General features: G+C 46.2%; 5 non-coding genes across 5 annotated transcripts; 2 read left to right on the top strand and 3 right to left on the bottom strand.

Moving 5' to 3' along the window:
- Positions 1 to 3,510: 3,510 nt before the first annotated feature.
- Positions 3,511 to 3,582, top strand: TRNAH-GUG. Its single transcript has one exon. It is a non-coding gene; the product is annotated as a tRNA-His (tRNA).
- A 4,930-nt stretch (positions 3,583 to 8,512) lies between these two features.
- On the bottom strand, positions 8,513 to 8,585 carry TRNAV-UAC. Its single transcript has one exon. It is a non-coding gene; the product is annotated as a tRNA-Val (tRNA).
- A 3,309-nt stretch (positions 8,586 to 11,894) lies between these two features.
- On the top strand, positions 11,895 to 11,968 carry TRNAT-AGU. Its single transcript has one exon. It is a non-coding gene; the product is annotated as a tRNA-Thr (tRNA).
- Positions 11,969 to 19,369: 7,401 nt separating this feature from the next.
- TRNAI-AAU lies at positions 19,370 to 19,443 on the bottom strand. The gene has a single exon. It is a non-coding gene; the product is annotated as a tRNA-Ile (tRNA).
- Positions 19,444 to 22,506: 3,063 nt separating this feature from the next.
- Positions 22,507 to 22,579, bottom strand: TRNAV-CAC. Its single transcript has one exon. It is a non-coding gene; the product is annotated as a tRNA-Val (tRNA).
- Between the last annotated feature and the right edge of the window lie 1,869 nt (positions 22,580 to 24,448).

Here is a 24,448-nt window from a genome sequence, read left to right as displayed (position 1 = left end):
ACTTTTTACTACTTTCATTGGGGAATTCAAAAGGGATGTGTTTTCTTTTTAGAGAAATGAGAAAACTAGACTTTCTGAAAATCTTTAGTAAGGTTATATACTCCTGTAAGAATCTTATATGTTTCCATCCTTGCAAATGGAAGGTGACATAAAACAATTGTAAGGACTCCGAGAGGAGCTTTCTTCCACTGGCCTGCTCTCCGTTCTCCAGATGCAGCAAATCACTTCACGTATCCACTACTGGGAAAAAATCCAGCTTTGCAGCATTAGGTGAAAGCTCCGAAATGAATAGTTGAGGCCCAGACGAGAGGAGAGTGAGCCATTAAAGAGAGGTTTTAAGGGCAGAATCCCCATGATGAGATTTGAGATTAGCACTCTTAATAAGAAGAGACCAGAACACCTTCCCCCGCCCCCGCCCCAGCCCACAAACAAATCACGTGAGCACACGGGGAGATGGGGACCCCTACAAGCCAGGAGACAGGTCCTGAGCAGACACTGAATCTGCCGGCACCTTGGTCTTGTACTTCCCAGACTCCGGAACTGTGAGAAATAACTGAGTGGCTGGGTGGACTGGGGAGACCCTGGGCCCTAGGGCCTCGACTCAGCCAGACCCAAAGGAGTCCACAAAAGGTTCTCTTTCTTGTGCTGAGGAGGGGTTCAAGGACAGACATGTACACAGGGGACACGAGACAGAAGCCAGAAATTTATCAAAGCGAAAAGTTACACTCTCGAGATATGAGAGCAGGCGGCTCAAGAGGGAAAGAGAGAGCTGTGTCCCCCAGAGACTGGGTTTCTGTCTTTTTTGGACAGTTGTTAACGAGGAGGCAGAATAGTCATTACTGGGGGCCGGAAGCAGGGTCTCTTCACCGGCTCAGGGGTTTCCGGTCCTGGCACCGCCATCTTGGGCCTGTCTGGTGGGATCCGGCTTCTCGCGGAGGCTGCCCTGGACGGCCCCTGACCTTCCCCACAGCCGGCCGTGGCCTCCTCCTTGCTGGCCTCCAGGCATCCACTTTGAGCCTCACTAACTATCTGCTTTAACATTTGTTATTTAAGCCATCCGGCCTATGGTACTTGTCATACCCTCCAACAGAGTTAGACAAAGTGCAGTGTTGTTTCTTTAATCCAAATCTCAATTTGTAAGAGATAAATCTGTAAATCAGGGTATTATCTACCCCAACACACAGCCCACACATAACTGCCTTCTCTTAACTATCTGGTCTTACATGGTCTAAAGTGTGCAAAACTTGGGTGAGGTTGTTCAAAAGAAGATGTCGGAAGATTTTAGCAGGAGTATCACTATCAGATTTGCACTAACAAATACAAAATGAGAAAGCATAAAACTAGACTTAATTATTCAAGTAATGTTTACAGTAGCAGATTCCTGAATATGGGGACCATAGTTAATACATACTTTTTCCCATGTTCGATTCCTTACCCCCTCATCTTCATACCTATTACTAGATGGAGCTGTTGTAATGCATTGGGGATAAGGAACAATTGTAAGGTCAAATCTAATATTGAATATCAAATCAAATCAAATATTTATACCCCAAAGTAACTGCATGATTCAGGTAATTAATAAGGATAAAATCTCAGGAATGCATGTGGTTATGGATAATGAGGACGCTTGACTGAGGACAAAAGAATATAGGCTGACATCTTTGACAGGGCTTCACTTACCAGGGAACCTCAGTCCCAGGTGTGCTATTCTAAGCACCTGATAGGAGTTCTGATTATTTACAGGAATGACTGACTGATATCTAGATCCACAATTGGCCATGAGTATATGAATTTAAGATCTCAAGCCTTCCTTGGAATAATACGAAGGAAAATACCAAAAGAACTCTGAGGGTAAAATTGCTTGTGCAAATGAATATTATTTGACCTATCCAAAGCCAGCCTTCTTTTCATGGTAGAATTGCTAAACTCATTGATATTTTCGTGGAGAGATCATTGCATCTCCTACTTTGTTTGCTCAAAAGTTTACGAATTAATAAAATTATCCGACCAGAACTAGAAAGCATTGTCAGGGATCGGCCTGTCGGATTTGGTCCAGCACCACTGCTGAATAAATCAGGAGGCTCCCAGAACATACTAGTCAGTCTCCAACATATCCTTTCAGTAGATCAGTTTATGTAAAGAGATAATATTAGAGTTTTTCCATCTCTCTCCCTGGGGGAAGGAGTAAGGCGTTACAGTGGTCATTTCGCCCCACTCCACCCTCAAGAACTAACCCAGCACTGTTGTCAGAAGCAACTAGAAATCACAGTGAGCTGCCTCTCTTCCCCCAGTGAATCAGGTAGGACAGTGTGGTGGTACCTGGTTTCCGCATCTGATCAAGCCTGCTGTAATCTCCTCTTTGTCTTTTACTACCCAACCAGCGTTTGCACGAAGTGGAGAGAAGTAGAAAGTTTAAGTTTGCAGAAAAGATCAAGAGTTCAGCTGCAGACATACTCGATGGGAAATGTCTGTGAGACATCCAGGGAAGGGGAGGGTCCAACCAAGAGGCTGAACATCACCTTTGGAGTTCCGGGTAGAGGTCTTGGCTGAAACCCCGGAGTGTGGGTACAACCAGATCTAATCCCCCAAGGAAGTGAGAGAAGGTAGAGAACGAGACCGAGGTTTGAGGATTTGGAAAGCATGAAGCATTTTGGCTCTGCCGAGAAGCGTTATCTGGACAGCTGTCCAGGTACTTCTGAGCTCCCTTGCTTGCATTTTCTATGGATCTTCAAAATGCCACAGGCCGCCCTAACCCGGGCATCCCCGTCCACACACATTAAAACCAGGCTTCTGTGTTTGGCCAGCGGCTGCTGAGAGACGTTGCTTTCATAAAGCGTGCCCATCATTCATTCTGCGGCCAAGCGATATTCTCGCAGAAATAAAGGTGGGGTTGGCCAGGGGGTGGGGGTGGGGCGTCCCGTGGAGCTTCCAGGCCGCACCAGCAGCCCGCGCTCCTCTCCCGGTTCCGGCCGCCAGAGAAGGCCGGAGAGAGAGGCCCCGAGGCGGCTGGAGCCCGGGCAGGCAGCGCGGGCTGCGGGCCGAGGCTGGCCCCGCCTCCCGGAGTCCGGGCCTCCAGCAGGTGCGCGCCTCGGGACCCGGGGACACCCTTCGGCAGGACGGCGCGCCAAGCTGACCCGTCTAGCCCCGGATGGGACCCGGGCAGGTTCCCCTCGCGGCCGCTCCTCTCCAGCCGGGGGCCAGGGGTCGGAGGCCGGAGAATTTGGAAACGCGGCGCGGCTGGGAGCGGCCGGGAGGGCGATGGGTTCGTGCGGTCTCGAAGCCCGGGCGGGGACCCCGGCGTCGGACAGGTCCATGCGGGCAAACTCACTTCTTCTCCGCTTGGGTTTGCCCGCCCGCAGCGCAGTCCTGGGCGGCGGAGGAGGACGCGCAGCCCCCCGGGGGGGCAGCTCGGAGAAAGGCCGCAGGACCCGCGGGTGGCTTCCGAGCGCCGCTGCAGGTGCTCCTGGGCGGGAGGCCGGCGGGCCCGAGGCGGGAGGCTCCCGGTGGCGCGCCGTGATCGTATAGTGGTTAGTACTCTGCGTTGTGGCCGCAGCAACCTCGGTTCGAATCCGAGTCACGGCAGGGCTCGCGGGCTCCCCTGCGCGACCCCCCCTTTTTCCAGCGCGCGTCTCCCGAACCCGAGGTGCCCTTCACCCCCTGCCCCGCCTCTGGCGTGCGTCTCTCTGTTTTGGGGTTTCTTCCCCCAACCATTCCCAAGACCCACAGCCCTGGGGACACCGGCTGGAAGTCCCAAGAAGAAACTGAGGTAATAAAAATAAACCTGGGAATCTTTTCCTTTTAACCGCGAGGGAATAACCGCCAGGGCTGATTGTGGCGATCTTTCCCAGCGCACGAAGGCCTGATTCTGCATCGCACGTGCCAGGTTCGTGGCGGGGCCAGGGAGGAGAAATTGTGAACCTCTGGAGAAAATGGGGAGAACTTTTGGGGGAAAACATGGCTCAGAAGCCTATCTAACATCTTCAGCTTCCAGAGCTATTTAGAAAAGGACAGGTGGACCGGGAAAGTTGGGTGTAGGGGAGACCCCGCCATGCAGATTTTGAAGGCTCCACAAATACTGTCTTCTGTCTTCTTTCTCATATTTTTAGCAGCTTTATAAGAAATTTCAGCATGAAGATCAGTCTCCAAAAGACTTCCCTTCTGTAGGCTGAACCAGCCCCCATTCCTTTGATGGTCTGACACAGATTCTGAAACTCACCCAAGCAAACCTTCAGAGACATTGAGCCTGGGCCGAAGTGTCTTATACTTTGGACATCATCCTTCTGGTGGCCCTAGCGGTTTCACTCCACTCATCGTGTCGTCCGTGGTCACCGGTATCACTTCTGCCCTTTCACGTGTGTTCTTTCTCCTCAGTTTTCCATGGGCGAGGACAGGAATCAAGTAGGTATTGACCCAGAAGGACCAGTTCCTGTCAATTGTTTTGCCACCAGTGAACAAGGAAAGTCTGATTTAGACCAGAGACAAACCCCTGAATCTTGGAGTTCTCTAGAACACATTTCCTTCTGCTCTTTACTGGCCTGAGGAGCAGGAGGAAGTCAGTGACTACAGCCCAGAGGCTACCTCTTCCTAAGAGGGTTAGGATCCTAAATCTGGCACCAAATTCACCTATAGCGCCCGGTGAGTGATGGACTGAGGAAGACCAGCACTCTGGATTTGCTTAAAAAGGAGAGAGCTCGCTTGGCATGTACCCAGTGGTACTCAGCACCAAGCACATGTCTATATTTCATATATATTATGCAGCTTGGAATAAGCACCAGCAAATCTGGTATAAACTGAGCAGGGGAATTATATGAGAAAAACTTTGCATTTTCCAGGTATCCTTTTATGAATGCACGAAGAGCGGTCTGGGAGCCTCCTGCACAAGCTGCCAGTGACCTTTGCCGAGAGAAAGCTGCCCTCCTCTGTGGAACTCATGATCTGGTTTCTACACTTCTCTGTGCCTCATCATCGTCATGTGTCAGGGAATGTTAATGAGAATTACCACTTTTTGCAGCTGTTCTAAAGACTTAAGGGCCTAAAATGCAGGATGGCACTAGTTCACGGGGGCACAAACCAAAAGCACGATCAAATAAGCCATTGTTAAAAAGAATAAGAAATTGCATTGCTACTTCTATGGAAGAAGTCTCCGTGCAGCGGTGAGGTTATAAACATGGGCACGAAACTAAGCATCTTTTTTAAATGACTGCCATCTTGGGCTGTTTTGATGGTGACGTGCTTATTTCCACATGGCTGGCAGAGTTTTGCCCATCCTCCGGATTAAGTCTTATTGCAGGATTTCAGCTAGTCTGTTTATGAAGCTGATCATGGCCGAAATGTTGGCCGTAATAGGCTATCAATGTGGGGAAGGCACAGAGAGAGGTCTTGGAGAAAGGCAGATGGTAGAAAGAATGGCCACAAGACAGATTTACGTTCAAGGAACTTTCTTTTAATATGAGCAGAAATCCAGAGGGAGCAGGCCAAGCTAGGGGCCTGGGGGACTCATTTCTCCCGAGCGCCGCCATCTGTCTATACTCGGACCATACTTGTATCTCCTTTACACCAGCATGGCTGCTCCTGTTTTGAAAAGCTTTTCAACAGGAGAAACAAGGGGCTTTTCCTCCAGGACCTCACAAAGAACCTCAGTACAGAAAGCTTGAGAAGTGTGAATGGGTGCTGGCCTGGGGGTAAGCCAGGAGGCTAGTAGGAGCTCCCGGCTCCCAGCAATGGTAATCAAGCTGCCCTTCACTTGGTTAAGGAATAAAACTTGGATCTTAACCTCCAGGGGCGCATCCTTACTGTTCTGTGTCCTCCAGCCACCTTAGCCTTCCCTCCAAGTGTAAGGCCCAGGGCAGACTCCTATGGGCAGAGGCTGGAAAAGGAGCAGGTCAGGTATAGCAGTCTTAACGAGAAGAGACAGAAATTGTGACTCACGTGGTTTCTGCCTCTCAGCTCTTGGTAGACCCGTGGCTGAGGGTTTCTGGCAGTTCTCCTCCACTGCTTTCGCCAAAATATCTAAAATCTTTGATCTACCAATAATTCATTTTTATGTATAAAGTATGGATTTTGTTCCCAAATATGGATAATTGAGTCTGCAATACTTAAAGTTAATAGTTGACCTTGCCCTCTGCCCTGCCCTGCCACCTCCGTCAGACACGAGGGTTTCATTATTTGCTTTGGTCTATGTTGTGCCATCCATTCTGTTTCACGGGTTTAGTTATACACTTCTGCAAAAATGCCATATATATTCACATTCATATATTATCCTTAACATTCATATGTTACCCTTTGCAGCCCCTGTAATACTTACAAGGGAAAGCAGTTCTACCATCTTTTTCTTCTTTTTAAAAATGATTTAGCTTGCCAAAGCTCTCTAGTCCTTCCCCGTATCAGAATCTGTTGGAATTCTGATTGAACCCTCACTTAATATATATTATAATTATAAAGAAACTTTGCATGTTTATTTTATAAAGCTCTAGCTCTCATTAATACGGTGTCTCTCTATATTTACTTGAGCAGTTTCTGGCCTTCCATAACATTTTATAACTCTTCCTGTGTAAATATTATACATAATTTGTCATTGTTCCTTAGGTATAATTTTTCAAGCCTTATTTTCTGTAGGCTTCAGAATTAAAATTACAAACAGTAGCTAGCAAAAGTGTTAAACTCATTTATTGATCTTAAACACTTACCGATTCTCTGTTTTCTCTGTAGATACCCTATCATTTGCATCCAAGAGTTCCTTATTTATTCCTTTTCCTTCCTTATCTATTCCTTCCCAGTTTTAAATCGTCCTCACAGACTACAAACGCTCCTCCCACCTGGAGTGAGTAATGTTATTTTTATCGGCACAGTTTTCAGCAGATCTTATCATTTCAGCCCCAAATTCATCCCCCAGTTATGGATAGTTCATTTGGGGCTGTCTACCCGCATCCGAGGTGCTCTCCACTTCCCACCTCCTCGAATTTGTCTTCCCCAGATGTTCCTGACCTCATACAGTCTGGCTCCCTCAGAGCTGTGAACACACCAGGCTCCCGTCACCCTGGCTTCTCCCTTGCTCCTCTCCTGTAATGCATTTTTAGCTCGTATTCTCTGTGTCTCCAGTCTCCCTACCTCTCAACTGACATTTCATTTTTTACAGAGATCCCGGGGAAGGGGGTACTACAGGTAAATCGTACAAGGAAATGTACATCTGAAAATGTCTTTCTTTTACGTTCCTACTCGATGGATACTCAGGTTTCACAGAGAACCTAGGGCGGACTTCAGCTTCTTTAAGATTGGAAACCACTGCTTTGTTGTCTTCTAGCTTCTGATGTCAACCTTGACAAGTCCAGGTTGTTCTGCTAACTGATCCTTTTTGTGACTTGTGTTTTTCTTCCCTCTCTGGAAGATTTTATGTTCTTTCCTGTTTCCTCAGTAGTCCATTTGACTGAATATTCAGTGATCCCCGACTGCCTAGAATTTTTCGTTTGTTTGTATTTAGCATTCTGATATGTACCTGATTTTTTGAGGTTTATCTCCTTGCATTTTCCCTATTATTTACTTTAGAAGTAGTGTTATTTAGCTATTACACATCCTCGTCTTTTCCTTCACTATAATTTTTTTCTCTCCTTCAGCACTATGCTTTTGCTTGATGTTCCAGAATACTGCACATTTTCTGATCTACTTGTTGAATTTTTCGTTTCTGATCATGTATTTTTGTTTTACAGAAGCCTCTTTCCTTGTGTAGAAAGATAGACCTGTTGTTTCCCTCTTCAATGATCTGTCCCACCTCTCTGAGTACATCAGTTTATTCTCAGCCTTGTTCCATCCACGTAGCCCTTATCCTTCAAGTTGCTTTTTGTTTCTGTGGTTTTAGTACCTTTCTGTCATATAGTCTTCAAATCTGTGACAATTCTGACTTTTGTAATCCTAGCTAAGATCAGGATACTGGAAAGGTGACTGGCAGCTCGGACCCGTTCATGGCACGGGTGCCCGGGGAAGGGAAGTGCCGTTGAAGTGGGCCGGGAAGGCTCAGTGTGTGTTGGCCCGGTTTCCGGCGCAGAACCTCAGCCCCTGGCCGGGCATCTGGCCTGGGTCCCGACCCCAGGCCCAGGCTGCACCTGCTAACCCTTACCCAATCCCCTCACCCGGGTGGACAATCGTAGGAATTCCTGCAGGTGAGGCGCTCGCTCTCTCGGAGAGCAGATCTGCTTCTGGAGCCCGCAGGCTTCCCTGTGACCCTGGGGGCGGCTGGACGTGGCAGGAGCAAGACAATTTTTCTGCGACACCTGATGCTCCGCTCCTGCCGCTGAGCGGCGCAGGAAGGTGCATCTCCCGAACGATCCGTAAGTCTGTGTTCCTATCAGCACTCCCAGAAAGGCCTTTACTTGGGGAAAAAAAAAAAAAAAAAAAAAAGAGGGAGAAAAGGAGAGAGAGAGAGAGAGAAGAAAAAGAAAAGAAAAAGCACTGAAAATAAAACCCAAAACAAACCTGCTGTGCCTTCGAGCCGGGGCAGAAAAAGAAGCACTAGCGTCACTGGTTCCACTGGGGATCGAACCCAGGACCTTCTGCGTGTAAAGCAGACGTGATAACCACTACACTATGGAACCACAAGCTGACGAATACCTTCCTGGTCCCAGATACAAAAGCTTCTGGACAAACACGTCGAAAAATGTTTCTAATTACCCAGCTGGGGGACAGGTGACTCTATTTAAACACGGGGAATCTTTAACTGCGTCCCGGGCGCGTCTCCCTGGCGCAGCGGCTGGAAATAGCCTCCAGTAAAGCCATCTGTGAGCGCGCGAGAAAAACTTCGGTAAAACCGCGTTCGCGATGCGTGCCCCCTTCGAGCCCTCCCCGACTGCCTCATACTCACCCCTTCTGTCCCAGGCCGGGTGTTTTGCGGCGCCTACCGTGCCACGCCCCGTGCAGGTGCTGCGGGTTAAAACCCCGCGGGTGCGCACTTTACACCGGAAGTCCCGGCAAAGCCGCGGGGTGGACGCATCTTAAGGTCCCGGACATCACACGCCGAGTGAGCGAGCAGCACTGTCCTGGGCTCCCTTTATTTGCCGCTGGGTCAGAGCTGGGGTTCAGCTCAGGATATTTATGCGTCAGGATGGGACACAAATACGTGTTTTCAACTCTTGAGGTTCAGAGCATGCCACCCCCAAAATATGCGTCTCTGGCATATTGATAATTTTGAGTTAAAGGCACTCAAAAACCAGCAGGTGGAAGGAAGAGCACTGTGGACCTTCCATTTTCTTCCTGAAAGCAGGGGGTAGAGTACCCCGTGGAAGGAGCCCCTCCCTGTCCCGGGAGGAAGGAAGGCTTCTTATCGCCAGACCCGGGCCTCCGGGCCCAGAGAAAACTAACCCTTATCTTCCTAGTCACTTGTCCACAGTTAACTGCCCTCCCCCCCACCCACCCCTTTTTCTTGTCTGGTTTCACCCCATTGGCTCGACCTACTATGTAGGCAGGGAGCTCTAACTGCTTCTTTGAGCCTTTGTTTATCCTGTAAGGGCCGCCCATCTATGTAAAAATTACCTAATGAAATGTCTGTACACAGTTTCTCCTATTAATCTGCTTGATGTCCGTTTAATTTTTAGGTCCAGCCAGAAATGCTAAAAGTGTAGAAGAGAAATTTTACCTCCTTTAAACAATCTCTCTATCCTCCTTCCTCGGACACCGTATGGAAAAGACCATCTCCTTCAAACTCTGGGCCCTGCTCTCCGGAGCCTTAGTGAAGAGTGAGGAGCCTTTTGAAAGTCAAGTCACCGGTGAGTACCACTAGGCCCAGGAGGTGATGGGTCACATAACCCTTTTGTGTCACCCAAGGTCTTCTCACTTTACATTTTAGCTTAGGATAAAGTTCCAGTAGACTTAGAAATGGATGAACTTGGGCAGTTATGCCAAATCCATGGTGGGCTAAGACCATGGTAGAAAGAGCCAATAGTGTACCTATTAAACATGGCCTTGTAGGATTTGTTTCCCAAGCTCTGGTGGTAAGGTGCAGGATTATAGGAGAAAGAAAAATAATAAAATTGTCTCAGTGCAAAATAGAAATTCATAGGTTTTCTGGAACCAAGAGGGGTTTGCAGTTCATACTGAAGATGACAAATTAACAGATAAGATTATTTGCCACAAGCAAGGATTGGACTCATGCAAACTTGAAATTCAGCACTTTGCCCATTCATCCATCCCAGCAACTTAGAATCTGTCTTCTCATATCTTTCTTGGAAGAACCAAAATATTTGTTTATAGTTTGGGGAACCTAGAATTGACTTTATAGGTCCATGAAACATAGGCCCAGGCTTACAAGAATATAAACAAAAAACCAATCTAGGGAAGGTTATCTGATGGGAAATTCGTAAAATATAATTTGAACAATTGTTTTATTAAAATATATTATTTCCATGTGATGATTTGTATGGGGTATTAGGAAAGAACTGGATTCTCCCTGACCTTGCAGATAGATATTATGATAGGAAAAATGTATGATTTTATTAAATATGTAATTGCATGAAAATGTGAAAAGGCCACCACACAAGCAACCACACATCTTGGAGACCCTTACCAAACCAAAGCTATGAGAACCAGAAGATACAGTTTTAATAGATTGTCATATAAAAAACAAAAACGCTTATCTAGATGGATAATCTAGATATTATTTAGATGGATACTCAATACTAGGTTGATCAACATCTCAAATGTGAAAAAGAAAATGTATACAGCTTTTGTTTTTTAGAGAGAACATTTTTTAACTTAGTAACAGAGAAAGACCCTTAAGCATAACTTTAAAACTACAAACCCTGGGGTGGAAGAGAGGAATCCTTAACAAAATCAAAGATCTGTCATTAAGTTCCTCCACTGACAAGTCAACAGACAGGAAACACATTGGGAGATAATATTGCAAGACCTAAAATTCACAGTAGCCCAATGACCACGATACACAATATACCCCCTGTGCATCAATGTGAAAGACAAACCAACCTCAATAAGAACATGGGCTCATTATAAGAAAAGAGTCAATGTCATTAAGACAGAGTGCCAGTAGCGAACAGACACATAAACAGATGCTCAGAGTCTTTAGAAACCATAAATGCGAATTAAAAAAAAAAAAAAACAGTGATGAGACTCATTACACATGTTAGATTACAAAGTAGAAATCTGAATAGTGTCAAGCTTGGACAAGGCTGTGTGGACAGGGGGAGTGTGGACTGGAGACTGGGATTAATTAGCCATTCCACTCCTACATCCCAGTGAAATTTGCAAACACAGACATAAAGGGGGTGGGTGAAAAGGCGGTGTTATTTGGAGTTGGGGACAGTGGAGGCAATCTGTGAGTGCACCATTGGGACAGAAGAGAGAAAACACATGCTGAGCCACACATCTGTGGAGCTCCAAGTTGTCCTTGAAAGAAAGGGCATGACATTGTCTGGTTTGGGCAAGTTGGAAGCAGGGTGGCTCAGAAGGTAGCACTGTAGGTGTGTAACCTGGCGGTAGTGGTTACGTCATTGTTTTGTGGGGGGGTTAGGGTAGAGGTTAGGGCGGATTATTTACACTTGCTTTCTTTACCTCCTTCTAGATTACAAATTCTATAAGGAAAGCACACACTTGTGGACAAAATGAGTGAATTAAAGCAGAAACCAAATTAAAAGGTGCGGCAATATCCAATATTTCCTCTAGATGGCAATAGTCACCATGAAATGGGAATTTAACCCCCTTTTTTTTTAATTTGTAATTTTTAAAACCTTGCATTGAAGAATGCATTTCTTAAATGTTGAAGTTTCTGTTTTAGTAAAATCTCAGAAACACAGCTATCTTCCCTTTGCCACAAAATCAAGTAAATTTCTGACAAATTGCTACATTTCACAGAAGATGGTATAAATATGATATAACTGAACATGAATGCAAAAAGGGGCTCTGTGGCTTAGCTGGTCAAAGCGCCTGTCTAGTAAACAGGAGATCCTGGGTTCGAATCCCAGCGGGGCCTTCTTTGTTTCGTTTTCTATTTTCAACGGTGTCCTTGCCCTGGAATATGTTGGAGAGGCCTTGAAGAATTTATATGGTAGGTAAAGCCTATGTTCAATTGTTATACCAATGAGGGAGAGTCTCTTGCTAGGTGATTGCATCCCATCATGAGGGTTGGGATGAAGGGAAAATGAGTCACATTTCTGTTAAGTGGTCAAAGCGATGGCTTTGCTGATGATAGAGAAGACCAGGTTAGGCCCCAAGCACCAGTTATCTTGCCATAGGTGATAGAAAGCAACGTCTCACACTCTGTCTTGGAAGTTCAGTCTCCAATCTCTGATTCTGTGATGGCCAACATTTTCAGCTAAATGACGGAGTCTGGTTGTCAGGGTCAGACCAAGAAGTAATAAGCTATGGAGTCTGGTTTGAGTCAGACTCGTGGTTTATGAGGACAAGTAAGGGAGCGCGAGGGACACTTACACTCTCACCGTTCTGGTTTTGGGCAACCCTAAGAGCTGTCATCCTTGTGCATCAGACAAGCCACTGAGTTTGAAGGACAAGACTGGAGCTCAATGACATTTTGAAGAAATAAATCACAAATGGACTATCACGTACTTGAATCTTAGGTGATATCATAGTTCGTAAGCTAAAACATATGTGTAGCACTGCCCCACGCAATGGGCTCTTCCATCTTATGTAAAGAGATTTCAAAGTTTATTACTGGAGTTCCTTGTGAATCACTGACTAACCTGGTCCTGCCCCATGCCTGAAATCCCACCTACACTCCAGAGTAAACTTGGTTTCATCTTCCTTTTATTCCTAGCTGTTCTGCCCCTTCCAACTTCCAAAGGGTTGTGAACAGAAAGATGGTGGTGAAGGGCGTCAGCCGATACCATCCAAATCTGCCACTTTGGCATACGAATTATTGCGAGCTGAAAGCAAGTGAGAAGAACCAGATTCCCAAAAAGTTCTCTGTCCCACCCCCAACCTGCCTAGAAGCAGGACAGAGGTTTACACAGAGGTCCCTCCTTCCCTCTCTACCTGAAAAGACGAAGGTTAATCCCCAGAGACAACTTCAGAGCTGATCTGCCTGGAAATGAAATCACAAACTTTACTTTTATCTCTACCCTTGTCCTGACTCTGCCTTCCTTTGTTCCATCATTTCACCACCGATTTATAGTCCTTTGTTAAAGGTGCTACACGAGCTGGACTTCTGAGCCACGTGGACAGTTACCTGTCTTTCCTGGGGTGTCTCCCACCTTTACCTGGTAAATGTGTTAACAAATTCAGTTTGTTTTCCTCTTCTTCGTCTTTCCTTACAGGGGTTTCAGCTAAGATCTCAGAAAGGTAGAAGGCAGGCAGATCGTCCCCCCCCCCATTCAGTTAGAGCCTCATGTAACATTAATACTGCAGTATTCTCTCTCAGCAGAAACTAAATCCAGGGAAGGTTGAAAATACCACTAGACCTATAGATCATATATTAAAGTGTTATTCCTGCCCTCTACCTACCAAAAACTCCATCAGGGAGGAACACATATGCTATTGGGTACCTGTCAATCCTTGTCTAAATCATGAAGCGAACAACCAGGAGCCAATTTGCCTCCATGACACTGCTGGTTGCCCCAAACTCACAACAGATGAAAGGGAGGCTCCTCCATAATTAATACCATTATTGATATATCCCCAGACCACCACCCCCACCCCCGCAGCCTGCATGATGGATAGAAAAGCTGAGTCCTCTCTCCTATGTCTTTGGCCAAACTTAGGAAGAGGAGGAAGGAAGTTAGGAGAAACGACAGAACATATAACATTTTAAGTTTTGCAAGATAACGGATTCAGTAAAGATTTTTTTTCTATAGTGGGCTGACATGAAATATTCCTAGAAAGATAATGACTAAAACAAATTCAAGAAAACAAGACCGGCAGATCAAAACAAACAAATAAAAAGGCTGCACACAACAGGAAAAATATTTGAAAATAAGTCTGTCTGGCAGTTTATTAGCAGTTGCCTTGGGTTTTAAACAGATTTATAAATCAAATCTTGAAATATGGTTGTTAATGGTTGGTTTGTTTATTTCTGTACATGCTGGAACAGACAGATTATTTCTCTTACATCTCAAGAGCCTCCTGTTCCTTGGTTTTATGCTTCGATGGGCCAGTCCACTCATCTGGGGCAATAGTCAGAATTTTGGTATTCCAAGGGTCCTTTACACTGGAAAGCTGCTGTTGAAAAGCACTGTAAACAACTGAATAAAAAAAAATTAAGTACCTAAATTACAAACTTGGAATGCTTATTCTGTTACAAACAATTCCAACACAAGTGTTTACAATCGCTAGTGATTGATTAATTCATTTGACAATAACAAAGGGGAACACAACCCATGTTGGGGACAGCTTGGTAATAGTATGGAATTAGTTCCAACCTTGTCAATTCCTGAAGCCAGTCCTGAAATACAGTGCCCAAGTGTTCCAGGATGGGGAAGAGCATAACAAAGGACAGAATTTGAAAACCGTATTTATTTATCCTCCTTTATAATACCTGAGTTTTAAAAGCCATGAACTGTATTAAAATCTAAGGTTTGCTTCATTTTGGTGTGTCTGTTTCTTTGGTTTACTGCTTCTTGCCTTCCCCATAATATGACAGGGTCCTTTTGGTTTTCCCTTCTTGGAGAGCAAATATTCTTTATTTTAGAGATAACCTTTTTTAGTTTATGCTGACTGTGCTGTCTTTAATCATTTGAGACAACAAAGTTTCCTCATATAGGAATGAGCTACAGTTCTTGACAATCATGTTACCTTCCATGCTTATTTTTAAATGTTTTACTGTAACTTTGAAACAAGTAGCCAAGTATTTTCTCCAGTAACCATGATCTGATTCTTCTCCTGAGTGTTCAAATGGCCTGACAACTTTTAATTTTTGTCCTCCCCAAATGAAATCCTAAATGTACAATAAAACTTTCAAGATATCTTTTCCACCTACAACTGTCTTTGAGACTTCCCAGGAGGTACCCAGAAAATCATAAAGATTTCTTCTTTCACCCTGCAAAAAGAGAGATGCTGGAAAGAACCACGGCTATTTGATATGTTACTACAGATAAGTTGCACAAGAAGACTTAAAAATCAGAAGAAGAAGAAGGAGGGAGAAGAGAAGGAGAAAGGCTTAGTCTTCCCTAAGTCAAATTTGCATGGATAAAATGTTAATGTAAATGTTGCAGAAGATTTACACCAAATGGGAAATTCCCAGAGATTCATCAGTGCTCTTACTGTCCATGAGATGTTTCTATCAACATATAAATTCCTGGTGTTGTTTGGCTGATAATAGACAACAGGGGTAGAGTGTAATCAGTCATAATCCCAGCAATTTCTTTTATGTAAACTCAGTCGCAACTTCACTTCTTTAATTTGAATCTAGCATCTTCTGGGCTACTGAGTTTTAATTGGGGACTTACATCACTTATTATTAATAAGTCATTAATGTATAAATATGTAGAACCTACTCCCGACTTACCAAGCCTCTTTGCTTCATACTGTTGACATTGTCCTTTTATATTCCTACTATGTGACTTGTACGCTTGTGGCATAGGATGTCTCAGGATTAGCATATGTCCATTTCAAGACTTTTTCTCTGTGGAAATTATGTTTATTCACTTCTATAAATTAAATGCAGTGTTTTCTATCTTCTTTGAAAATATGATAGGTCATTATGTCTACAGCTATTTTATCTAGAACTTCTTTTGGACTGGCTTTGTTATGTTGTTTTGCATGGTACAGAAACAACCAGAATTCCTTGTTAGTGGCATTATGGTTGTTATGAATTCTCATCAGCCCTTTTGCCTTGGAAAATTATAACTAATAAATCAATCACAACATTTAAAATCTTTTGTCATCGCTCTATATAGTCATTTTGCTGGGAAAGGTCTTGCAATCACCTTCATCTCCAACAAAGAGACCATCTCAAAGCTTCATAGGAAAAGATGACTACGCCAGATTCGCTTGCTTACACACTCCTGATGGTGTAGCTTCAACAACTTTAAGACCATAACCATCCTACTGAGTCTAGATTTCCAGAATTCTGCTCAAGAAGCGTGTGGGTTCCTCAAACTCAACACACACAAAACAGATAATCATATCAAAAAATGGGCAGAAGATATGAACAGACACTTCTCCAATGAAGACATACAAATGGCTATCAGACACATGAAAAAATGTTCATCATGACTAGCCATCAGGGAGATTCAAATTAAAACCACTTTGAGATACCACCTTACACCAGTTAGAATGGCCAAAATTAGCAAGACAGGAAACAACATGTGTTGGAGGGGATGTGGAGAAAGGGGAACCCTCTTACATTGTTGGTGGGAATGCAAGTTGGTGCAGCCACTTTGGAGAACAGTGTGGAGATTCCCCAAGAAATTAAAAATAGAGCTTCTCTATGACCCTGCGATTGCACTACTGGGTATTTACCCCAAAGATACAGATGTAGTGAAAAGAAGGGCCATCTGTACCCCAATGTTTATAGCAGCAATGGCCACGGTCGCTAAACTGTGGAAAGAACCAAGATGCCCTTCAACGGACGAATAGATAAGGAAAATGTGGTCCATATACACTCTGGAGTATGATGCCTCCATCAGAAAGGATGAATACCCAACTTTTGTAGCAACATGGACGGGACTGGAAGAGATTATGCTGAGTGAAATAAGTCAAGCAGAGAGAGTCAATTATCATATGGTTTCACTTATTTGTGGAGCATAACAAATAGCATGGAGGACATGGGGAGTTAGGAGAAGGGAGTTGGGGGAAATTGGAAGGGGAGGTGAACAATGAGAGACTGTGGACTCTGAAAAACAATCTGAAGGGTTTGAAGAGGTGGGGGAGTGGGAGGTTGGGGGAACCAGGTGGTGGGTATTAGAGAGGGCACGGATTGCGTGGAGCGCTGGGTGTGGTGCAAAAACAATGAATACTGTTATGTTGAAAATAAGTTTTAAAGAATGATTTAAAAATAAAAAAAGAAAGAAAAGAAGCGTGTGGGTTCATGAAACTGTGGTGGGGAAAGAAAATGATCCCGCCAGCAGAAAGATGCTTCCTTATCAATAGACGAAAGAGAAGACACGTTATGAAGTATTTACCGTATTTACATGTATATAGGGTATGACCAAAGTGATGACAAAAGTATAAACACTGACTCATTGTTTACAGCAAAGCTGAAGAAAGAATATTGACTTCTCTTTATCTCCTTGAGAGGCAAAGGGCTGCACCCTGTGAGTCTCCCGTCAATCTCCTGAGAGCCCCCTGACCTAATTCTGGAGGTACATTCTTATATACCTAGAGGTTTTTTGGCTCACAACCTTAGAGATACTCTGCATGGTAAAAATTGAAGACTGGACTTCATCCATAGAGACATTGATCTCTATTCCGAAGCCTGGAGTCAGGACTCAGATTCACTACATATCCAAGAAACACTGCAAGGAAGGAGGTGGGGGGGTGTAGAAGAAGGGCACTTTCCCTATATAATCAGAGAAAATAATTTCCATTTACCCTTATAATTGTTAACTCAAGATCTGGGGGAGCAAGAATTACAGAGGGGTGACTGGGATATTGTCTGTTTGTCTGGAATATTGTTGATGCTGTTACAGAGTTCTATCTTCTAGATCTACAAAGAAGCTCTTTCTCTTTCCTCAGTCTATGCTGTGAGTTGTAACAATTTGATAGACTTCGCTTTTGTGAGCTAAAACAATTGAAAATATCTTATTGTCTAACAACATGCTCATTTTTGTATCTCTGTGAGTCCTAGTTTTACCTTTTTATGAAAATTGCCTTTGAATAAATCTATACATAATTTCCTTTGATCAACAGTGTGCTTTGGCGCTGCTACTTTAGTACTATTGGAAATTCGGAGAAAGTGTTTTATTCACATTATAACAGAAAATTAAAGGCGCCCTCTTCCTGCCCTCTCGCCAGCCCTACTTGTATACTTCATGAGTCAGGGGTAAAATGGATTCAAAAGTTCAGCTTGAACTTCTGGCTAGCTGGACCAGTTCAATTGAAAATGGGCTCTGTTTCTATATATATTATAGAAGTATGCTGTTTGAGAACTCGGTATATGCTGATCAAGCCATACTTCCAAGATACCTCAAGTGAAAAGAGCACAATGCAAAATAGTGTGTACAATGTGACATTTTGTGTAACTAGAAAGAGAATATTGATATTCATTTTTACATTTCCACGCGTAAGGACATCAGGGAGCATACGCGTGAAACTCAGAATAGGAGTTATATCTGGGAGAGAGTGGTGAGCAGTGACCGGTGGAAAAGGGACAGGCTGGGGACACACCCATTTAGTTACAGACCACATGAAGCTATGACCTCATCCAAGAAAAACAAAACCCAGGGGGCTCATCCGGCTAGCATGAAGGTGTGGCAGGCCCGGTTCCTCGCGGCAGGTGTGCGTCTGAGACGTCCTGGCAGGCTGTCAGCGAGCGGTCACGCTCAGGTTTCAGCGCATTTCCGCATCCAGCGGCAGGGCTGCCCTTCATCCTCGAGGTCAGCAAAGGCCTGTCGAGTCCTTGCACAAATCTCTGAGTATAGTATTTAATATACCATGGAGAAGTAGGTATCCTTTACTAATTTTTTAAATGGGTTTCTCAGCCTTTCACTTTGACCTCGGCACTGCTCTCGACGTGAAGGGCGCAGCACTGAGCACACAGGCGAAGCCCCCGCTTTCTCGGATGCACTGAGCATCTCCCACATCGCCGGCACCGCGCTTGAGACATTGCTTACGTTATTACGTAATCAGTACGGCTAATGCCACTTTGGTAGTACCCCAGACTCTGAAACAGGAGGAAGAGCAGAGCGCGCTGGCAGCCTGCGAGGTCGTGCGCGGGCCAAGGAGCAGCAGGTGGCAGAGGCCCGGGAGGATCCTGGGGGCAGAACGCGGCGGGCGCTAGGACCCGGGGCGGCCCGAGGCTCCCCCGCCCCCACCGCGTCCGCACCGCGTAGACCAAGACGCAGAACCGCGGGGTTGGGACCGGAGTACTTAAAAGTTCTAACGAGCCGTGCGCTGCGCGGATCCGGGCGGCGAACGGGCACCGTGCCCCGACGCGAGGAGGGAAGGGGCTGCGGCGGCAAGCGCCCCCCCACCCCGGGGACGGCAACGCGGCCCCAGCGCCCCCGGCTCCTCTGGAAGCCTGCGCGGGGTCGCGACAAAGTCTCCGGAGCGCTGCGAGTATTCTGTAACCCTCCTGATGCGTCCCGAAAGGGAGCACCTCTCTCCCCACCGGACGCCTGGACGCGATTTCTTCTTTCAAAAGAGTGGAGCTTCCGAACTCACCGCTCAGCAGCGGCGACTTTAGGCTATTTGTCGCTGGATGGGAAGCCGCAAAGTTCACGCGGACGTGGCGGACAGAAAAGGTAAAGCAGTACACACGTGGCCCGTACGGGGATCGAACCCGCGACCTTGGCGTTATTAGCACCACGCTCTAACCAACTGAGCTAACCGGCCGCCTTAGGGTTGGGTTGCTACTTATACTTGTTAAAGTCTTGCCCAGCCCAGCCCGGCCCACATTTCCTGCCCACTCCCCCCCCACCGCTAAGAGGTTAAAATAAATGCTCTTTTTTCTATAAAGAAAGAGAAAAGAGGCTTCCCGGCGCCGAAAGAGCGGGATGGGCTTCCTCCCGGGAAAACTGAGACCCCAAACTGACGGCAGCAGCCGCTAGAAATCCCTAGCGGGGCTCCCTCTCCTGCACGGGTAGCCGCCCTAGCCCGGGCGGGGCCGCCGCCGCGCAGGCTCCCCGCTCCTGGGGCCCGTTCAGGGCAGGTCAGCTTCGCCGGGACCCTAGGGACCCGGACCCTGCAGCCCCCGCCGCCCGGCCTCCGCGGGTCCGCGCTCGCCCGGGGCGGAATCGCGAGCGGCTCCCGAAATCTGGAGCTGCAGTGCGGCTTATGGACGCGTGGTGGCGCTCGAGGACAGGACTGGCTTCGGCCGGGCTAGAGGACTGGAGGGTTTTCCCGCTCCAGAGCGTCTGACTCCTCTGCGTCCCAAATGTACTAAGACGCCCTAAATCTGAGACAAAAGAAGCCGAGACCAAGGCGAGTTCGGAGTTGGGGCCTTTATCTTTTCTCTTTTGGACGCTGCAACCCTCCCATGTCTCGTCCTAGTGCCCTTTGTTGCTTCTGAAGTTCGCTGACCCGTTTTGTACAAACGTGTATCTGAGCAAGACTCGAAAGATACTTTTTCGCTCCTTTTTTTCTTTTGCAGAAAGGAGAGCTCTTGTCTTTCGACAAGGCAGATCAACTACTCATTTGCTTATTTTCCATTATGCCACTATAAATTTGGTTTTTAATGTGAAAATAAAAGCTGTGAATTCATGTTCCTTGTATTTAGTGCGTTTCTTGGCGTCGGCACCCTGCGTGTGAACTCACAGCTGTCGGCACTTGCTTTGTCCTCTAGTAAAAATTCAGTAGAAGGTGAACTGAAAAATCAGATTTTTTTGTTCTCCGGTCCCTTTTCTCTTTGCACTTTACTGCCGCTCCCTTAGTTTTCCAAACCCTGGGAGATCTCTCCTGCTGAAGGGCCGGGCTCTTTGGGCTGCTGGGCAACCTCTTTGCTCTCCAGTCTTCGCTTGGCTATTATTTTTCCGCCAGAAGATTCCTCTCCTTCCAGAGAGCCTTGGAGAGATTGCTCTCAGCTCTCAGTGCTGGCTCTTGGCAGTTGAATACAAAGTGCCTTGGATGGGCCTTGCCCCTGCGGGTGCCTGGATGAATATTTCTCTCCACTTTGTGGCCTTTTCCCTCAGGCCCCTTTTGGCTTTGTCTCCTCTGCAGAGACAATCAGCGGTGGTTTGGGCTGCATGGAATTCTCTGCTTGGGTCAAGCAGGCCCACCAACAAACCTTAAAAATCTCTTGGAGTTTCTTCCAGTTGCTCCTAATGGAGGTCTTAATAGGTTTGTCTTTCTTTGCCCCTCTGCTCCTCTGCAGGGGATAAGGGCAACCAGAGGCCTCTTTTATTCTATGAAGGCCTCCTTGTGGAATTTAGTTTCCTTTGATTCTTTTGTCTGGGTTCAGAAACCTGATATTCTGAAGCCTATGGGCTTGCTTTAATCAGTAGGTTGAGAGGGACACACGGTTGCAACTTCGCACAACCCAACCGTTTCCAGATTGCCAGGCCAAAATTGCTACTGAAACTAGTTCCCTTAAAATACATAGGGTAACAGCCTAGCTACTCTTCATAAAGAAGCTGTTTGTGGTCCGACTCTGTGCCAGGTGATCTGCATGTCGGATACCACCACACCGAAATGACACAAGGAACAGTGTAATGTGGGCTTGAACGGAACAGACCTGCATATCAACACGAATTTTACCTATAACTGGTCTTGGCTTCAACACTGCATCAAAGAAAAGAATGTCGTGAAGGCTGCAGGCAGTTCAGTGAAATGTTACTGGAAAGGAAACAAAAAGTAAAAATATCCTACAGTATCATGGGACAGGAAGAAAAAGCCCATGTCATTAAATATAGGTAATATGTTTAATTTGTCCTATTGTATTTGTTTTCCTTTTGAAAAAATATGACATGTATGTACTTTATGCAGACACAATGTAGTCTACAAACCGAAATATACAATAAGTTTAAGTTTCTGCGTCAAAGGACAGAAACTTTATAAAAATATTATGTTTCCTCACATATATTATTTGTTCAATTAATCCTGCTGTTAGTTACTCAAGGCTACTTTTACCTGGTCCTATTGTTTCTATTAAATAACAGTATTCAGCAACAAACACCCATATTTTTATGTTACAGTAATAATACATATGTGTATAATCATTCCTTTTGCATTTCGTGATTGTTTTGACCTGGTACGGCTGTGTCCTAGGTTGGGCCTCCAAAGACTGGGCGACACGAGCCCCCTCGGCTCGCCTGAGCTGGGAACCGCCCGGGAGAAGCGCGCGGAGAGCTGCAGGGCGCCTTTCCCACCGCGAGGAGGCCGGGGCTGTCTCGTCCCCCAGAGCCCGGGGCAGCGGGGAAAGAAGCCGGGGCAGAAGTCGCTGCGCGCGGAGAGCCGAGCGGCCGGAGGGAAGTCGCCCCCCAGGTGCCGCGCGGGGGCTGCGGTCCCACCTGCTGCCGCCCGCGCCCGGGGCCGCGCCCCGAGCCCCCGAGAAGCGCTCGCCCCCTCGGCGCCCCCGCAGCACCTGCTCCCCGGCGCCGGGGTCAGCGGATCGGGGGTGAACATCTGTGCCTGCCAAGAAACAGGGGCTGGCGGCTGTTTCTCGGCAGGTGAAAGGTCCCTGCCACTCGGCTTCTGGGGGGAGGGGGGCGCCTTCCGTGGAGACCCGACCCCAAGACTGTGATCCTCCCCGCGCCCCGCTTCCCTCTCCTTGTCCCCGCGCCTCCCCCTCCGCCCAAGGGCCCGGGACCCGCAGCGCAGGGCTCTCAGGAAAACTCGTTTCTAACAAACGGGAAGGGCGACGATTTGACATTTTCCGTGGTTTGCAGATAAAAGTTCCAATCTCTAGAATCTCTGAAATCAAGTTAAGTGCATTTCAGGAAAAACAAATAAACTAGCGCGTGTTTCCGCCCGGTTTCGAACCGGGGACCTTTCGCGTGTGAGGCGAACGTGATAACCACTACACTACGGAAACGCTGTGTCGCGGCTCTCGCTTCGGTACCTCTGACCCCGCGCGCGTCATTAAGGCGGTTTGCGTCCACAGGGCCCGGGCGCACTGACTCCAGGCCGGCTCAGGAGATGGTCGTTGTGCTGCGCTTCTCCCCCTCCTTTCTACTCACACAGAAAGAAAACCCTCATAACCGAGCGCAGGCTTCACCCAGGGCCCCAGTTCTTGCACCAGCTTCAGCCATGAAAAGCCCAGGCAGCATCCTGGAATACTGGGGGGCGGGGGGGGGGGCAGACCTGTAATGACCTACAATATAAGGGGTTTTTTTGTTGTTGTTGTTTTGTTTTTAGGTAAAACTTGACGGACAGCATTGTATAAGTTTAAGGAGGGCAGCGTGATGATTGGACTCATACACAGACCGTCAAATGACGACCACAACTGGAGACTTTGATCTCAAGACCTCCCCATGCTGGCTACACTGTTTCTGGGTCTCTGCAATGGGGCCTGATACTCATCTCTTGGTGACAGAAAATGACTCTTTGGGAACTGGAATTGAGCGCCTTGAGCTCAGGAGATGGTCAGAAGCCACGGCGTCTTCCTTTGGGGATAATTGACTAGAAACAGTCGTGGGGCTTCATCTCACCACCAGGCTCCTGAGACCCATACAGGAGAAAGTGAAGTGTTTCGAGAACATTCGCTGGCACAGAATGCAAATGCAAAAAGTCTTTGACCTTGAGGAACTCAGAGCCTGGAATTAGTCTTCCTTACAGAAGCATGGTTTCTTCGTTCTACTGTTTAATTTGCTGGAACTTAGAGCTGGTACAAACAAGAATCAAGACAAGATTGTCACCTCACGCTCGAATGTCATGCTCTCTCCATCATAGTTGAATAGGACACATGATATTAAAGCAAAAAAAATTTTTAATATAAGGTATTATGCCAACCAAATTGACAATATTTGGCAACAAAATGTAATGCCACCATTACTCTTGATGAAACTCAGACTGAGAAACAGTCTTTCTAAATTTATTGTTAAAAAGTAAACTGACTCCAATAAAAATGAACTGATTTTAGGTAAAAGATAAATTCTAATCTTGGGGAGTGGGTAAGGCTAGGATAGTGAAACAGGAAAGGAGGAAATTGCATACTAATTTAATAATAGGTGGGTCTGTATTTTAGTCAGAGATTTTGCTAAAAATTAGAAATATTGCAAACTTTATTTTCTGGATGAGATAAGCTTAGAAGAGGGAAACTATCACCTAGCTAAACCATATTTAGGGAAATTATTCTACATGTCCAGATTACAAGCCTGTAGTGCTAACTGGTGGAAGCAGACCTTCGACAGCCTGAAGGGGTTAGTGTCCTCTTGTCTGAGATGTTTGTAATGGCCTCGTTGGTACTTGTCTCACTAAGCTCAGCTGATTCTCTCTAGGCCCTATCACTACCACCTGTCTCCTTTTTTGAGACTCCGGAGGGTCAAGTACAAAGTGTGACCCATGAGGGGTTGTGATCCACATCAAAATAATTGCATGACTTCCCCCAATTTATATCGACAGATACCTGGCCAGTGTGAATGGGAATGGATCTTAAGTGGATAGGATCAAGGTGGCAGCACACAAAGTTGCGTCAGACCAAGCTCACTGACAGTCTCACTTGGCTGAGGGCCCCAAGTCAATGTTTTAACTAGAGGGCCTGGGTACAGCTCTACATTTTCATTCATTAAAAAAGCATAATTAATAAATGATTAATATATGAACCAACACAATAAAATTGAAACATTAGTTTTTCCTTAGTGTCTGCAGAGCAACCTAGAGGTGTAAGGAGATTGAAATTCTAGGATGAATTTATCATGGGCTTCTCCAGAGGAACGTTCACCAAGGTTGTGAGAAAGAAATT

The sequence above is a fragment of the Enhydra lutris genome, unplaced genomic scaffold (assembly GCF_002288905.1).
Source record: "Enhydra lutris kenyoni isolate GAN:26980312 unplaced genomic scaffold, ASM228890v2 scaffoldscaffold93, whole genome shotgun sequence".
NCBI lineage: Eukaryota > Metazoa > Chordata > Mammalia > Carnivora > Mustelidae > Enhydra > Enhydra lutris.
The sequence above is the reverse complement of the archived record's forward strand: the minus strand, read 5'-3'. Positions and strand labels throughout refer to the sequence as shown.